A 12,718-nucleotide genomic window follows, 5' to 3' on the forward strand; every position below is an offset into this window, starting at 1 on the left:
TTAATTTCATAAAGTTCAACAAACAATTAACTAGCCAAAATAAAATAATAAAAAAAATCAAATAACCCTAGATTTGAACAACAAATAAATAATCCAACAAAGAACCAACAAAAAATTCAAAGATTACCTGAAACAGAAAGACTTCGACCAACTTTGTGAGTAGCAATGACGGCTAGGAATGCTAGATCGAAAGACAATCGGATAACTGATGTGCGGATCGTCAATTCTTCACTCAACTCGTGTGCTCGTGGGGTAACTGCCTTCGTTGGCCAGTGGGTGGGGACGTGGGGTGGTCGGTGAGGCCTTCGTTGGCCAGTGGGGGGAGGGAGCGGTGTGGGGTGACCGCCGGTGGGTCGATGACGCCGATGAGTGACACACTGAGTTTTTTTAATGGAAAATTGAACTCAAGTAGAAAAGAGTAAAGGACAAGTAGAAAGAAGTCGAATTAAAGGAAATAAAAATGTTTTTGTTTTTATTTTTTATTTATTATTTTTTTTTAACATTTATTACTAATAATAAAGTGTTACAACCAAATGCTACATAAAATAAAGTTTTACAACCAAGTGTTACCTAATATAAAAGTGTTACAACCAAGTGTTACATAATACCAAAGTGTTACATGGATGTTACTTAAACATCGAATAACATTATAACTTTGAAAGTGTTATCATTCGATGTTACCTAATATCACTTTTGTACTAGTGTGAGATTCGTTATTAAGGGAACGAAGCACATCACAAGAAGGCATGGTAAATAAAGAAGTATGTTGAAATACACAAATAGCATCTATCAACTTGAGTATGTACTTCACCATCACATACAATAGGGGAAATAGAGTAGAAAACATTCGTTCTATGTTCAATCATGGGATGATATGACGATTCATTGGAATTCATGCTAATATTAGAAGAATCAAGACATTGCACATCAATATTAGAAACATAATTACCCTTATTATAAACATCCCAAGCAAACCAAACACAAAAATGCCAAGCATCATCAATTGACAATGCTCCAAATTCACCATTATGCATGCATTCAACTATGTCCCTAGTTTGCTCATCCAAACCAAAATAACAAATCTCATAAGCCTCCGAAAGACTACAACAATTATAGTCAAGAAATCCCTCAAGTCTATTGTAATATTCACAAAAAGGCTCATTGCCATATGGAGGAAATGAGATACAAGCCATTTTTTTTTCTCAAAACAAGAAAAAATCAAATAAAAGAAAAGTACATACAAAGACCTAGACTCAAGCAATCAAAAACACTCAAACATAGACACCGTTCCCCGGCAACGATGCCATTTTGATAGTGGGAAAATTAGGTTGTTGACTAATCCTCCCTAAAACAAACAAAATTTGTAATCACTTAACAAACATAAATAGAAGTAGAGAGGTAAGTCAAGGGTCGAACCACTAGGACTGGTTATGTTCAAGTGCTCTCAATTGTGCGCCTAAGCTAGGTCAAAGTCAAGGGTAAAGAATAGAGTAACCAAGACTAATCAACAAACAAAATAAAGAATCGAGTAAATAAAACACAAGGGAATGGGGATCAACAAGTAATCATGACAATTGTAACAATTTGGGAAGAACATTCCAATCAAAGTTTGTGAAGACTAATGATAAGAACTATCAATTGGAATCAAACAGCTTTCTCCTAATGATAGGTGACTTTTATGTCACTTTTAGGGTATTTATCGAGTCGTTTCTCGGCTTATTTTCAAATAATTTAACCCTATTTGTCCTTTATATCTTTTATTTACTTATTCTCGTCTTTTATCTTTATTTCGAGTATTTTAGTAGTTTTTAATAGTTTTTAGTTTATTTTCTTAATTTATTTAAATTATCTTATTTTCTTTGATTTTATTTTAAGTTTTTAGTTCTTGTTTTTTTTAATAAGTTCCTAGTTTTTTTTATTTTCTTATTTTATTTTATTTTCATATTTGTTTTACTTTATTTTATTTAATTTCTTTTGATTTTATTTTTAAGTTTATTTTATAGTATTTTATTTTTATTTTATTTTATTTTGTCTTTTGATAATGCCCTCGTGTTTTTGTTGTAGGTCGAGTTGGTGTTTCGGGTTTTAAAGTCGTGTTCGAGTTCAAAGTCCGGGATTAGAGGCACAAATTTGTTCCAATTACTGCTGCCAGCCTTAACCATCACCACACCCCTTCTTAACCTCCACCACAACCACACAGCTTCTCCCCTGCTCCCTGCTCTCCCTTTCAATTCCACCAGCCACAACACAAACAACACCAACAGCAACAAACGCAACACCACCATCAATTCCCCTGCTCCAACTCTCACACTCCCCTGCTTCACTCCATAAGCAACAGCAACAGCAACTGCAACAACGACAACATCAGTTACACCCAGCACCACCACTCACTCCCTTACCCCCCGCAACTCCCTTACCACCTCCAATTAACCACCACGCAGCCACCGAAACCACCATCAATCTCCACCACCAGCCACGCACCGCACTCTACCCCACATCACACAAACCAGCCACCGCCACCAATTTCAACCACCAGCCATCGCAACCCACTCAATTTCAGCCACCTTCAATCACAGCAACTCACGACACTCCAACTCCCTGCTCACACAAACAACACCAACAGCAACACCAATTACAACCAGCAGAAACCCCTGCTCCAATTCTCACACCTCGCGCAACCCCAACAACCACCAGCAATCACAACCGCAACCCCACAATCAACCCCATTCACAAACTCACAATCAACCAGTCGTACACAGCCACCACAATCACCTTCCCCCGCACCACCGCAACAACAACAAAACGACCACCAACAATCAGCAGCTTCAACCAACGCAACTCCAATTGCAACAACCCAGACCTTCGCGGCCGCGCAACTCTGTCAGAAGGCGCACAAATTGAGTCCAAAATCAGAGTCGAGGCAGAAACTATCGCGCGACCTCTGTGCGATGTCTGTGCGGGCACGCAATTGTGGGTCAATCACGAGCTTCTCACGCGAGTTTTAATGAAAATTTAACGGCCTTGATTAATTGAAGCTGATCGACGGTGATGATTGATGTTGGTGGATGGCGGTTGTGATGGGTGATTTGTAGAGCAGCAGTACGAAGAAGGAGAAGGGGGGTCTGATTGATTTTTGGGGATTTTGGGGTTTTATTTCCCTTTTTTTTATTTTCTTTTAATTCTATTTTTATTTCTTTTTCTATTCCTTTTCTTTTCTTTATTTTATTTTCTTTTCTTTTGGTTTTCTCTTTTCTTTTATTTTCTTAGCTTGTATATAAATATCCCTTTGGGGTTATTTTCTCTCAACTTTCACTAAACATTATTTTACCCTAGATTAGATTAGAGTAGAGTTTAGTTCTTTTATTTTCTCTATCTTAGAGTTAGATTAGGAGTTTCTCTCTCTAGTTTAGGAGTAGTTTAGAGAGAGAAAGCTTGGATTTTTCATGGAGTTTTTGGGATTTTGAAGAAGCAATTTGTGGATTTTTCCTCTCATAAATTCAATGAGTCTTCCTAACTTTCTCTCACATTTATTGCTTTCATTTATTATTGTTTTTGCTTATTTATTTGTTGATTTGAGTAGATTAATTAGTTTAGTTATTTGATTCTTGCTTTTATTATTATTTTACCTTGTTTTCCTTGTTTTTGTTCATCATGTTAGTTTAGATTTTGTTCTAGGGAAATGGATGAAGGTTATGTTAATTAATTTAATGATTGATTGTGATTAGTATGAAATTGTTTCTTGATTATTGTGTATGGATGATGATTTTATGGATTAGAATCTTTCTAGCTAATTGATTCTATGTTCTTAATTGTATTTTCAATGAATTGCGCGAGAGTGAGTTGGTTGAGAGCCCTAAATTCTTCCATACCTTTGCTAGGCTAGTTGCACGAGAGTGAATTAGTTTAGTAGGATAATTAACATACTTAATTGTGCGAGAGTGAGTTAATTGTGTTGATTGTTCCTAATCGAGGTCATTTTCATCTAATTGTATGATGTTGTTGAATGCATTGATGTAATTGGATTCCACTCTCCCTAGTTTTAGTTATTTGTCCTTAGTTGTGTTTAGTTGAACTTCTCTTTACCTCACAAGCTTTCCTAGTATTCTAATTAGCACAAATTGATACACTTAGTCCTTTTGGGTTCGACCCTTTACTTACCCCTATACTTGTATTAGGGTAGTTTAGGTTTTATAAATTTCTAATTTGATTAGGGTTAGTAGACCAACGACACTACCTAAACCCTCGATCAAATTTTGGCGCCGTTGCCGGGGACTAAGGCGTTCATTAGTTTGTGTTGATTAGATTATCTAGGTTCTTGTATATTATTTGATTTTTGTTTGCTTTTCTTTGTTCTTTGTATAAAAATGGCATGCTTATCTTTTCCTTAATTTGATGATGAACCCTTTTATGCATACTTTGATAGATTAGATGGTTTCCTTAGTTGCCATGGGTGTTCTCTTAGTGATGCTTGTGGTATAGCTTATTGGGGCATGAATGAGTATACTAGGGGTATGGTTGAGAATATGCACAATGGTATATTCCGTCATTTGTCTATGCATGATGCTTGGAATTTCTTCACTTGGCTTGCTAGAGATTCTTATGATAGAGAAAGTCATGTTTCTTGTTTTGATTCTCAATATCAAGATTCTTTTAATTTTTGCATGAATTCTCTTGATACTTCTAATGTGCCTTGTGATGATCCAAATATGCATGTTGACCCCCTCCCCTCTTATGCTCATTGTGATGAGGTTTGTGCTAATTTTGATAATATACAATTTGATTTTGATCATGAACCTCAACCCGATAACATTGCTCCCCAAATTCTTTCTCAAATGCAATATCTCACCCAACAACTCCAAGAGCTTCAAGAGGAACAAAAATTGAGAGAAGTGAGGCTTGCCCAAGTGATGAGTGTTATGATTGATGTAAATGGATGTGAGGCACCTCATTTGGAGTGTGAGAGTGTTTTTGAGGATGATGTGGGCCAAGGGTGTGAAGGTGAGGAGAGATTTTCTTGTGATGAGAGGACTTGTGAGGATTTTGATCCTTTTCATTCCCCATTTGAGCTTGAGTGCCATCCTTCCCCTTATTCACCCCCTTTGAGAGCTTCCCATGGTGAGGATGTGAGTGAGCCATCTTCCATTTTGAATGAGGGAGTTCATGAGGATGATGATGATGAGTTTGAGCTACCAAGAGAGATTGAGAGTCCCTTGAGTGATGGTGGAAGAGTTGTGAATGAAGAAAATGTCGATTTTGAGGATTCCAACCCCTATCCCCATCTTGATGAGTCTAGCTTGCATGTTTGTGACCCTTCTATCCATGAGTCTTTGGATTCTTTTGAGGTTATGGCTAGTATGTTCATTGAAGGTGTAACAAATCATTATATCCTTTTGAGAGAGTTCATTGGCAATGCTTCATGGAAGAGGGATGAGTTTGAGAGAAACCTATATCCTTCCTTGCATGGTTTAGAGACTCTAGGCTTTGAGTTTCTTGAGGGAGTTGTTGTTCATCGTTGTGATAGAGAGGACGATGAGGTTGTTTTTCTTGGAGAGTTTTTGTTTGAGGGAGATATGAGTCATGAGTGTTCTTTTGAGTATCCTATGATTGATTTTCATGCCCTCATTGGTGATCTGAGGCTTTGTGAGACCATTGTTTCTTCTCCCCTACCTCATGTCCCTTTCTCAAGGAAATTCGACCATATCCCCTACTATCCTATGTTCCTCCCCTCTTTTGTCAAAGAGCCTATTGAGGACCCTGTCTTCTTTGATGAGACTCTTCCTTTTCATCCTCCCATTATTGAGGAAATGGGTGATTACGCCACCAAAAAATATTTTGAGGAGAGTTTGCCTTATTTTTCTTCTTCTTTTTCTTCTTATTTTCTTGATTTTTCTTTTGATTTTTCTTCTTTCTTTTGGCATCTTCCTCCTCACTTACGTGCAATAATCTTGTTGCACGTTCTCCTTACTTCATTTGCCTACTTGTTATCATATGAAATGTGTAGTAGTGCATTTGATAAGCTCTTGCGTTCGTTGCAATATTATTTATTAGAGCGGTCTCGCTTGGATGTTAAACAAGCCTTTCTCGGGAAGTAACCCGAGGTTTTTATTGCTTTCATTTTCTTTTCTTTTTAGATTAGATTTTCTCTCATGGAAATGTTTGTGTGCCTTTTGCTAGGTACATGACTTGATATACACTTATGCATTGGTTTGGATCAAGAATCAAGGAAGTTTAATGCCTATTTTTGCTAGCATATGGAAATCGAGATTCAATTTAAGAGGAAATCGGCTTTGAAAGGTTAAATTGGTTCATTTGCGGGTATTTACACCCACCAATATCCGGTAATATCTTTCCTAGCTCTTTCTCTAATGGTTGGTGCCTCGTTGGACATGTGTTGGTTTGTTGGGTTGATTTCTTTCTTTTCCCCTCCCATGGTTTATTTGGTTTATGTTTGAGTATATTGTCTCATTCAAGCTTGGGGGAGGGTATTCTATCATGCTTTGGTGGGATGTTGATTCATTTATGCCATGCATTTGAGTATATGCATTTCCATGTCTTTTCTTATATTTTGAAAAGTCCAAAAATATTTTTGTTTACTTTCAAGGTAATTTTGGCAAAATGTGTTTTGTTTAATTTGTTCTTATTTTGGATATATTGTTTTGGAATTACATTCTTGAATGTTTTTCTTCCTAAGTGGTAAATGTATGCACGGTTTGAGAGTGTCATTGGTTGACTCTAGGATACTATATGCTAAGGTAGCCGGGTTAAGAACTTTTACGGGGTCCATGAAGCCTTAGTTCACGGGAATGTGGTAAGATGGAGTTGCTCTCTATAGTGGATTTGAAACCCTTGGTTGGTATTTGTTTGGTTATAATCCCTTGTGAGCTTCATTTGTTCTAGCCTTCATCACCTTGTTGAGCGGCAATTTAGGATCCTTGACTATGCATGTCTTAATCCTTGTTTTGACCTCTAGCTCCCAAGATCGTGACCGAGCCACTCTAGGGGAGGAAAAGGGCACATTTTCTCATTTTTATTTATCTTCTTTTTATTTTGTTACAAATTTGATTTTCTATTTTGCATCAACCTACTTATTAACCAATTTGAGCCTAATGTTTCCCGTTCTTGTTTAAACCGCGTTACAAACCCAATGGCCTATGTTTACCAACCCTTTTAGTTAGTGAAGCATTGGCATGTGAGGTTTGAGTTTTGAGAGTGTTGAATTTGAGCAAGAAAATTTTGTGAATTGGTTTAAGTAAGGTCATGAAAATTGAGCTTGAATAGAATATGTGAAAAAGTTTGAAAAGAAAAATGCAATTCAAGAAAATCAAATGAAGTTTCAAGAAAAAGTCGTCCATAGTTGAAAAAGGCAAGGACATAAAAAAAAAAAAGAGAGAATAAGAAACAAAAAAACACAAATATATTTTAGTTTGGTTTCGTTTTCTACCCTAGTTTAAGCATTGAGGACAATGCTTCGTTCAAGCTTGGGGGGAGCGTTCCTTCATTTTTGTATATATTGTGTGTTAGTGTTGAGTAAGCTTGGGGGAGATGGCATTATCGGTATTTTTGTTTGATATTTTGTGAATTCTTGAGTTTGTTTTTGAGAGTAGGCCACTCTTTTGCTTAACTTAGGAAATATCACCAAAATTTTCAAATTTTTACCCCGCCTTAACCCTTAGCCTTACGTTACAACCCAATAAAAGACCCTTAGACTTTAGTGGGGTTAGGTCAAAGAACGGTGGAGGGAGATAGATTTCAAACCTATGGAGAGATTATGCATAGTTGAGATGTCGGGATTACCTTCTCAAAGTTTTTCATTTGTTTATCTTTTTCCGGTTCCTTCGTGGAATCATGAGAAGCTAGCTTAAGGGTTGATTTGAAGCTAGTGGAGAGAACGCGGTCCGATTGGTTGGGGCTAGGGTGGATTGAGTCCTCATTAGTTCTCTATGCTTAGCATATGTTATGTTTCAATCAACCATTGACATCTTAGAACGTGCATACATTTGTTTATTTAGAAAGGTTTGCATTCATTGGTGCTTGTTCCTATCTCTTGTCCATATATGAATTTGTGTCTTGCTTTCTCTTTTTATGTTTCTTTTTCTTTTCTTTTTTATTGCCGTGCCTTGGTTTTTATTTAGAGTTGTGGGTTAAACTCTTAGGACACCCTCACGAGAGCACACTCGTCCTCTAGGGCGATCTAGGGGTTTAAAGGGCTTGTCATTAGTTGCTAAAAGTGACCGTGATTCCTACGAAAGTGAGTTAGTGTACATTCTTGTCTCCTTTAGTGTTATAGCTTTGCTTGAATAAATCATTCTCCTTCTCCCGTGTTTCATGTTAATTTGCTCTAGGACGAGCAAAAGGTAAGCTTGGGGGAGTTTGAAAAGTGACTTTTATGTCACTTTTAGGGTATTTATCGAGTCGTTTCTCGGCTTATTTTCCAATAATTTAACCCTATTTGTCCTTTATTTCTTTTATTTACTTATTCTCGTCTTTTATCTTTATTTCGAGTATTTTAGTAGTTTTTAATAGTTTTTAGTTTATTTTCTTAATTTATTTAAATTATCTTATTTTCTTTGATTTTATTTTAAGTTTTTAGTTCTTGTTTTTTTTAATAAGTTCCTAGTTTCTTTTATTTTCTTATTTTATTTTACTGTCACATTTGTTTTACTTTATTTTATTTAATTTCTTTTGATTTTATTTTTAAGTTTATTTTATTTTATTTTATTTTTATTTTATTTTATTTTGTCTTTTGATAATGCCCTCGTGTTTTTGTTGTAGGTCGAGTTGGTGTTTCGGGTTTTAAAGTCGTGTTTGAGTTCAAAGTCCGGGATTCGAGGCACAAATTTGTTCCAATTACTGCTGCCAGCCTTAACCATGACCACACCCCTTCTTAACCTCCACCACAACCACACAGCTTCTCCCCTGCTCCATGCTCTCCCTTTCAATTCCACCAGCCACAACACAAACAACACCAACAGCAACAAACGCAACACCACAATCGATTCCCCTACTCCAACTCTCACACTCCCCTGCTTCACCCCATAAGCAACAGCAACTGCAACAACGACAACAACAGTTACACCTAGTAGCACCACTCACTCCCTTACCCCCCGCAACTCCCTTACCACCTCCAATTAACCACCACGCAGCCACCGAAACCACCATCAATCTCCACCACCAGCCACGCACCGCACTCTACCCCACATCACATAAACCAGCCACCGCCACCAATTTCAACCACCAGCCATCGCAACCCACTCAATTTCAGCCACCTTCAATCACAGCAACTCACGACACTCCAACTCCCTGCTCACACAAACAACACCAACAGCAACACCAATTACAACCAGCAGCAACCCCTGCTCCAATTCATACACCTCGCGCAACCCCAAGAACCACCAGCAATCACAACCGCAACCCCACAATCAACCCTATTCACAAACTCACAATCAACCAGTCGTACACAGCCACCACAATCACCTTCCCCCGCACCACCGCAACAACAACAAAACGACCACCAACAATCAGCAGCTTCAACCAACGCAACTCCAATTGCAACTACCCAGACCTTCGCGGCCGCGCAACTCTGTCAGAAGGCGCACATATTGAGTCCAAAATCAGAGTCGAGACAGAAGCTATCGCGCGACCTCTATGCGATGTCTGTGCGGGTGCGCAATTGTGGGTCAATCACGAGCTTCTCACGCGAGTTTTAATGAAAATTTAACGGCCTTGATTAATTGAAGCTGATCGACGGTGATGATTGATGATGGTGGATGGCGGTTGTGATGGGTGATTTGTAGAGCAGCAGTACGAAGAAGGAGAAGGGGGGTCTGATTGATTTTTGGGGATTTTGGGGTTTTATTTCCTTTTTTTTTATTTTCTTTTAATTCTATTTTTATTTCTTTTTCTATTCCTTTTCTTTTCTTTATTTTATTTTCTTTTCTTTTGGTTTTCTCTTTTCTTTTATTTTCTTAGCTTGTATATAAATATCCCTTTGGGGTTATTTTCTCTCAACTTTCACTAAACATTATTTTACCCTAGATTAGATTAGAGTAGAGTTTAGTTCTTTTATTTTCTCTATCTTAGAGTTAGATTAGGAGTTTCTCTCTCTAGTTTAGGAGTAGTTTAGAGAGAGAAAGCTTGGATTTTTCATGGAGTTTTTGGGATTTTGAAGAAGCAATTTGTGGATTTTTCCTCTCATAAATTCAATGAGTCTTCCTAACTTTCTCTCACATTTATTGCTTTCATTTATTATTGTTTTTGCTTATTTATTTGTTGATTTGAGTAGATTAATTAGTTTAGTTATTTGATTCTTGCTTTTATTATTATTTTACCTTGTTTTCCTTGTTTTTGTTCATCATGTTAGTTTAGATTTTGTTCTAGGGAAATGGATGAAGGTTATGTTAATTAATTTAATGATTGATTGTGATTAGTATGAAATTGTTTCTTGATTATTGTGTATGGATGATGATTTTATGGATTAGAATCTTTCTAGCTAATTGATTCTATGTTCTTAATTGTATTTTCAATGAATTGCGCGAGAGTGAGTTGGTTGAGAGCCCTAAATTCTTCCATACCTTTGCTAGGCTAGTTGCACGAGAGTGAATTAGTTTAGTAGGATAATTAACATGCTTAATTGTGCGAGAGTGAGTTAATTGTGTTGATTGTTCCTAATCGAGGTCATTTTCATCTAATTGTATGATGTTGTTGAATGCATTGATGTAATTGGATTCCACTCTCCCTAGTTTTAGTTATTTGTCCTTAGTTGTGTTTAGTTGAACTTCTCTTTACCTCACAAGCTTTCCTAGTATTCTAATTAGCACAAATTGATACACTTAGTCCTTTTGGGTTCGACCCTTTACTTACCCCTATACTTGTATTAGGGTAGTTTAGGTTTTATAAATTTCTAATTTGATTAGGGTTAGTAGACCAACGACACTACCTAAACCCTCGATCACCTAATCGTTAAACTAGTGGTCTCTACGAATAACAAACTAGGAGAATCACAATCCAAACCAATCGATAAATGCAATTCCTAAATCAATGGTCCGTATCATTAGAAATCACAATGCAATCTAGCATAATTCTCAAGGCCTAATCAAATTACATACATGCAAACTTACATTAATCACTTTAATCTCAACAATCAATCAACATAAGTCCCAAATTAATCACAATCAATCATTCATACAAGTTTCACCCAATCCCTAGCTAAACAACTACTCAAGAATCATCATCTAATCAACAAGCAACTAAAGAAATCAAGAATCAACAAAATATGAAGAACAATTACACTAATCAAGAATCAAACATCAAAATCAAATGAAACAAACATGAAATTAAGCAAAGCAATAAAATGAGATAGAGTTAGAAATCCTCATTGATTGATTATGGAGATCTTCAATACAATTGTCATCTAGAGTCTTCAATCTCTCAAATCCCCAATGAAATCCCTCACTTTCTCTCTCTAAATCTACTCCTAAAACTAACCCTAAAACTAGAGAGAGAAATTCTCAACTAAGAAAAAATTAAGATCAAAATTATGTCAAAAAAACTTCCTCCAAAATTGGTTATAAAGGTATTTATAGGTTGCCGAAAATAAAAGACGAGAGAAACCGGAAACCAGGGAGGGGCGCCCGCACGGAGCAGGGTTGCTCGCCTACCCAGGGAGCCTGCGGGCCCGCACATGTGGGCTACACGCCCGCGCTCTTCCGGGTTCCTTCGACGCTACGTAACTTCATGCACTCGCAAATGATTCTTCGAGTGCGCTCGCAAGGTCTTCATGATAGTCACTAAGCATGGCATATTCAAATGGGCTTGACGATGGATTCAACACTGTGGTTTCATGAGAGCGCGACTTGAGATCGCAAGAGCTAGAACTTAGAGCATGCCACTTTCTTACATCTTGAGCTTTACCAATGCTATAAACTTTCTCCAAAGGCATCTTCCAACTTAGTGAACCACAAATATCAAGACCTGAACCTCGTACAATTCCTATAACCATAAAAAGAGGAGAAATAAAGGAGAAATCACTAGAAAAGCCATGAAAACACAAAATAAGAGAGAAAAGGGTAAATAAAGAGAAAATGCATTGAACTAAGCATTTATTAAGAAAGAAAGCTATGAAAAGAAGGTAAAAACAACCTAAATACTCAACAAGTATGTTGTGTTGGTTGAACTATTTTAGTGTGGAGTCTTGGTTAATGAATTTATGTGGAATGTTTATTTAGTTTGATTAGTTGAGCATGCTAGGTTTTGTGCGTTGTAGCTTGTATGTACTCAGCTTTCCTGATTGCGTGCTTGTGTGTGTTTTCTTTTGGTCATGGCCATCTGATAACTTGTTCTTTGGTATGATGACAAGAGGAAAATGCATGTCGTTATCTACCCTTTCCCCAAGTCAAACTAAATTTGTAAACACCTAACCAACCTTATATGAATATAGGGCAAGTTAAGGGTCGATCCCAAGGGAATGCAATGATGCAAACTAAAGTCTAAGTCAAGCTACCTCGAAGACGAAATTGAGATTATGGTTGGTACTAAAGTGAACTAAAACAAGTTTAAAGTAATCAAAGGTCTAAACACTAGGGATATGGGTTCCACATGCAAGATCAATGATAATGCTAGTTTAAAGCTCAATCAATTAATTCAAGTATTGCAATGGACAAACAATAGTAGCAATCAAGAGAGTTCAAATGCTATCCCCTATAGGCCAATCTAGTGGTCA

The sequence above is a fragment of the Chenopodium album genome, chromosome 16 (assembly GCF_948465745.1).
Source record: "Chenopodium album chromosome 16, dcCheAlbu1.1, whole genome shotgun sequence".
NCBI classification, from domain to species: domain Eukaryota; kingdom Viridiplantae; phylum Streptophyta; class Magnoliopsida; order Caryophyllales; family Amaranthaceae; genus Chenopodium; species Chenopodium album.